The sequence below is a fragment of the Arachis hypogaea genome, chromosome 5, assembly GCF_003086295.3.
Source record: "Arachis hypogaea cultivar Tifrunner chromosome 5, arahy.Tifrunner.gnm2.J5K5, whole genome shotgun sequence".
In the NCBI taxonomy this organism is placed as follows: domain Eukaryota; kingdom Viridiplantae; phylum Streptophyta; class Magnoliopsida; order Fabales; family Fabaceae; genus Arachis; species Arachis hypogaea.
In genome coordinates, this window is record NC_092040.1 from 75,388,344 (window position 1) to 75,394,298 (window position 5,955).

The 5,955-nt window shown below is 38.2% G+C and overlaps 1 non-coding gene across 1 annotated transcript; it reads right to left on the reverse strand.

Annotated features, from left to right (window-relative positions):
• Positions 1-5,176: 5,176 nt before the first annotated feature.
• Positions 5,177-5,284, reverse strand: LOC112804517 (small nucleolar RNA R71). Its single transcript, XR_003203130.1, has one exon. It is a non-coding gene; the product is annotated as a small nucleolar RNA R71 (small nucleolar RNA).
• Between the last annotated feature and the right edge of the window lie 671 nt (positions 5,285-5,955).

Here is a 5,955-nt window from a genome sequence, read left to right on the forward strand (position 1 = left end):
AAGAGTGCACATCCCCTACTGTTAATTTCCCTGATGATTTCAGGATGTTCATTCCTTCCAATTTGGAAGCCAACCTCTGGAATGATTTGCCTCTCACTCACCCAACCATAAAATTGATTTTGGTTGAATGATGAGAGGAACTTGTATTCATTGTGGCTTGAGGATCTTGAGGTTGGTTCCTTGGTCTTTCTCTTCTTTGATGATGAGGCTCTTGGTGGTGCAATTGAGTGAGAAAAGAGGTTTGAAAGGTTGAAGAAAATGGAAGAAGAGGTAAAGAATGGAGAGCAAAGCAAGGGTTTGCTACACAACACCAAACTTAGGACTTGATTGTCCCTAATCAAGTAGAAGAAAAGTAGGTAGTAAAGAGAAAGAAAGGTAGAAGATGGAAGGTGTGGAGGTTCTTTCGCGTGTGAAACTTGGAGATTGAAGTGTGGAGAGTGGTGGGAAAGTGTTTGGCTTTTATAAGAGGGAGAGATGCAGTCTGTAAGTACACTTTGATTCCTTCTATTAGTGAGCCATCAATCACATAGGCCCCATTCTCTCTCCTGAAATTGAAAACCGAAAACCCATTAGTGAAAAGAACCTCTTCATATTCCCTTTTATAACATACAATTAAAATGCATTTGATGAGTGTCCCTTGGGACACCAAACTTAATTTCTTTGCATCTAATAAATTGGGTTCATCTTTAAAACTAGCTTAATTACTTTGATGTGGTGACAATACTTTTTGTTTTCTGAATGTATGCTTGAACAGTGCATATGTCTTTTGAATTTGTTGTTCATGAATGTTAAAATTGTTGGCTCTTGAAAGAATGATGAAAAAGGAGACATGTTACTGAGGATCTGAAAAATCATAAAAATGATTCTTGAAGCAAGAAAAAGCAGTGAATACGAAAAAAAAAGAGAGAGAAAGAGAAAAAGAAAGAAAAAGAAAGAAATAAAGTTGTGATCCAAGGCAAAAAGAGTGTGCTTAAGAACCCTGGACACCTCTAATTGGGGACTCTAGCAAAGCTGAGTTACAATCTGAAAAGGTTCACCCAATTATGTGTCTGTGGCATGTATGTATCCGGTGGTAATACTGGAAAGACAGAATGCTTTGGGCCACGGCCAAGACTCAATAAGTAGCTGTGTTCAAGAATCATCATACTTAACTAGGAGAATCAATAACACTATCTGGATTCTGAGTTCCTAAAGAAGCCAATCATTCTGAATTTCAAAGGATAAAGTGAGGTGCCAAAACTGTTCGGAGGCAAAAAGCTACTAGTCCCGCTCATCTAATTTGGAGCTTAGTTTCATTGATAATTTGGAGTCTATAGTATATTCTCTTCTTTTTATCTTGTTTGATTTTCAGTTGCTTGGGGACAAGCAACAATTTAAGTTTGGTGTTGTGATGAGCGGATAATTTATACACTTTTTGGCATTGTTTTTAGTATGTTTTTGGTAGTTTTAGTTGAGTTCTTAGTATATTTTTATTAGTTTTTAGCTAAAATTCACCTTTCTGGACTTTACTATGAGTTTGTGTGTTTTTCTGTGATTTCAGGTATTTTCTGGCTGAAATTGAGGGACCTGAGCAAAAATCTGATTCAGAGACTGAAAAGGACTGTAGATGCTGTTGGATTCTGATCTCCCTGCACTCAATGTGGATTTTCTGGAGCTACAGAAGCCCAATTGGCGCGCTCTCAACGGCGTTGGAAAGTAGACATCCTGGGCTTTCCAGCAATATATGATAGTCCATACTTTGCCCAAGATTTGATGGCCCAAACCGGCGTTCAAAGTCACCTACAGAATTTCCAGCGTTAAACGCCGGAACTGGCACCTAAATGGGAGTTAAACGCCCAAACTGGCATAAAAGCTGGCGTTTAACTCCAAGAAGAGTCTCTACACGAAATTGCTTCATTTCTCAGCCCAAGCACACACCAAGTGGGCCCGAAAGTGGATTTTTATGTCATTTACTCATCTCTGTACACCCTAGGCTACTAGTTCTCTATATATAGGACCTTTTACTATTGTATTTTCATCTTGGTTCTTCTGGTTCCCTCTCTGGGACCGAAACCAATGATCACTTTTGTTCTTATGTATTTTCAACGGTGGAGTTTCTACACACCATAGATTAAGGTGTGGAGCTCTGTTGTACCTCGAGTATTAATGCAATTACTATTGTTCTTCCATTCAATTCCGCTTGTTCTTTATCGAAGATATCACTTGTTCTTCAACTTGATGAATGTGATGATCCGTGACACTCATCATCATTCTCACCTATGAACAAGGTGACTGACAACCACTCTTGTTCTACAAGCAACCAAGGCTCTAGTGAATATCTCTTGGATTCTTGATTGCACGATGCATGGTTGATCGCCTGACAACCGAGTGCTCGTCTGACAAACGAGCCAACCATTCCGTGAGATCAGAATCTTCGTGGTATAGGCGAGAACTGATGGCAGCATTCAAGAGAATCCGGAAGGTCTAACCTTGTCTGTGGTATTCTGAGTAGGATTCAATGACTGAATGACTGTGACGTGCTTCAAACTCCTGAGGGCGGGGCGTTAGTGACAGACGCAAAAGAATCACTGGATTCTATTCTGGCCTGATTGAGAACCGACAGATGAATTCTGCTATGCTGTGACAGAGCATATGCAATCGCTTTCACTGAGAGGATGGGAGGTAGCCACTGACAACGGTGAAACCCTTGCTTAAGCTTGCCATGGAAAGGAGTAAGAAGGATTGGATGAAGACAGTAGGAAAGCAGAGAGACGGAAGGGAAGGCATCTTCATGCGCTTATCTGAAGTTCCTACCAATGAATTACATAAGTATCTCTATCTTTACCTTTGTGTTATTTTCGTTCATCACCATTACTATTTGAGTTTGCCTGACTAAGATTTACAAGATGACCATAGCTTGCTTCAATACTAACAATCTCCGTGGGATCGACCCTTACTCGCGTAAGGTTTATTACTTGGACGACCCAGTGCACTTGCTGGTTAGTTGTGCGAAGTTATGTAATGCCATGGTATTGAGCTACCAAGTTTTTGGGGTTCATGACCGGGGATTATGAGAGTTGTGAAAAAGTATTTGTTCACAATTTCGCGCACCAAGTTTTTGGCGCCGTTGCCGGGGATTGTTTAGTTTGGACAACTGACGGTTCATCTTGTTGCTTAGATTAGGTATTTTTTCTTCAGAGTTCTTAAGAATGAATTCTAGTGTTTCAAGGTGATGTTCTTATCATCACCAAAGCTGATTGATCTTCATCAATTTAGCTCTTGAATGCAATGTCCTGCTGAAGCTTGGCCGGCCATGTCTAATTTCCTTAGACTAATGCTTTAGACTAACATTGCATGATTCCTAGAATTCTCATTAAGAATTTTGATACCTTTTTCCACTTAATTTTCGAAAAAGCACAAAAAAAAATTTACAAAATCATAAAATCCAAAAATATGTCTTGTTTGAGTCTAGAGTCTCATCTTAAGTTTAGTATCAATTGCATGTTTCTATTCTTATTGCATTCATTCATGTGTCTTAAGAATCTTCAAGTAATTCTTGATAATATTCGTGCTCTGATCTTTAAATTCAATTGACTTGAGTGTTTTTGTGTGTCTCATATGCATTTTCATTCTGTTAGTGTCAGTAGTATACAAACTGCTAAGTTTGGTGTCTTGCATGCATTGTTATTTGATTTTAGTTGCATTTTGATTATTCCTTATTATTAAAAATCCAAAAATATTTTTAATTTGTGTCTTTTCAAGTCAATAATACAGAGAATTGAAGATTCAGAACATACTGCAGAGGAATCACACAGAAAAAGCTGGGCATTCAAAAATGCCCAGTGAAGAAGACAGACTGGCGTTTAAACGCCAGCCAGGGTGCCTGGCTGGGCGTTTAACGCCCAAAAGGGTAGTAGTTTGGGCGTTAAACGCCAGAATGTGCACCATTCTGGGCGTTTAACGCCAGGAAGGCACAAGGGGGAAGATTTTGTTTTCAAATCAATTTTTTTCAAGTTTTCAAAAGTTTTTCAAAATCAAATCTTTTTCAAATCATATATTTTCAATCAAATGTTTTCAAAATCAATTTCTTTCCTTTTTCAAAGATACTTGCTATCAATTAATGATTTGATTCAACAAATCAAGTATGTTGCCTTTTCTGTTGAGAAAGGTTTAATGTTTGGATCATATCTTTTTCTTGATAGCCAAGTTATTTTCAAAATCAAATCTTTTAAAATTGTTTTCAAATAATATCTTTTCAATCATATCTTTTTAAAACCATAACTTTTCAATCAAATCTTTTTAATCACATCTTTTTCAAAATAGTTTTCAATCAAATCTTTTTTACTTCTAATTTCAAAATCTTTTTCAAAAATCACTTGATTTCTTTCCCACTCTTATTTTCGAAAATCAATTAATGTTTTTCAAAATGTTTTCAAAATTCTTTTACTTAATTTTCGAAAATTACCTTCCCTCCTCTCACATCCTTCTATTTATGGACTAACACTATTCCTTAATGCAAAATTCGAACTCCTTCTTCTTTGATAAGTTCGAATTTTCTACTTCTGTCTTCTACTTTTCTTTCCTCTGACACCTCAAGGAATCTCTATACTGTGACATAGAGGATTCCACATTTTCTTGTTCTCTTCTCTTTCATATGAGCAGGAACAAAGACAAAGGCATTCTTGTTGAAGCTGACCCTGAACCTGAAAGGACCTTGAAGCGAAAGCTAAGAGAAGCTAAGGCACAACTCTCTGTAGAGGACCTAACAGAAATCTTTAAACAAGAAGAACCCATGGCAGCCGAAAACAACAACAATGCCAACAATGCAAGGAAGGTGCTGGGTGACTTTACTGCACCTACTCCCAACTTTTATGGGAGAAGCATCTCTATCCCTGCCATTGGAGCAAACAACTTTGAGCTTAAGCCTTAATTAGTTTCTCTAATGCAACAGAATTGCAAGTTCCATGGACTTCCATTGGAAGATCCTCATCAGTTTTTAACTGAATTCTTGCAAATCTGTGACACTGTCAAGACTAATGGGGTTGACCCTGAGGTCTACAGACTTATGCTATTCCCTTTTGCTGTAAAAGACAGAGCTAAAATATGGTTGGATTCTCAACCTAAAGAAAGCCTGGACTCTTGGGAAAAGCTAGTCAATGCCTTCTTGGCAAAGTTCTTTCCACCTCAAAGATTGAGTAAGCTTAGAGTGGAAGTCCAAACCTTCAGACAGAAGGATGGAGAATCCCTCTATGAAGCTTGGGAAAGATACAAACAATTAATCAGAAAGTGTCCCTCAGACATGCTTTCTGAATGGAGCATCATAGGTATTTTCTATGATGGTCTCTCTGAACTATCCAAAATGTCTTTGGATAGCTCTTCTGGAGGATCTCTTCATCTGAAGAAGACGCCTACTGAGGCTCAAGAACTGATTGAAATGGTTGCAAATAACCAATTCATGTACACTTCTGAAAGAAATCCCGTGAACAATGGGACTGGTCAGAAGAAAGGAGTTCTTGAGATTGACACTCTGAATGCCATATTGGCTCAGAACAAAATATTGACTCAACAAGTCAATATGATTTCTCAAAGTCTGTCTGGAATGCAAAACGCACCAAGCAGTACTAAGAAAGCTTCATCTGAGGAAGAAGCTTATGATCCTGAGAACCCTTCAATGGAAGAGGTGAATTACATGGGAGAACCCTATGGAAACACCTATAATCCTTCATGGAGGAATCATCCAAGTCTTTCATGGAAGGATCAACAGAGACCTCAACAAGGTTTCAATAACAATAATGGTGGAAGAAACAGGTTTAGCAATAGCAAGCCTTTTCCATCATCTTCTCAGCAACAGACAGAGAGTTCTAAGCAGAATACCTCTGACTTAGCAACCATGGTCTCTGATCTAATCAAAACCACTCAAAGTTTCATGACTGAAACAAGGTCCTCCATCAGAAACTTGGAAGGACAAGTGGGTCA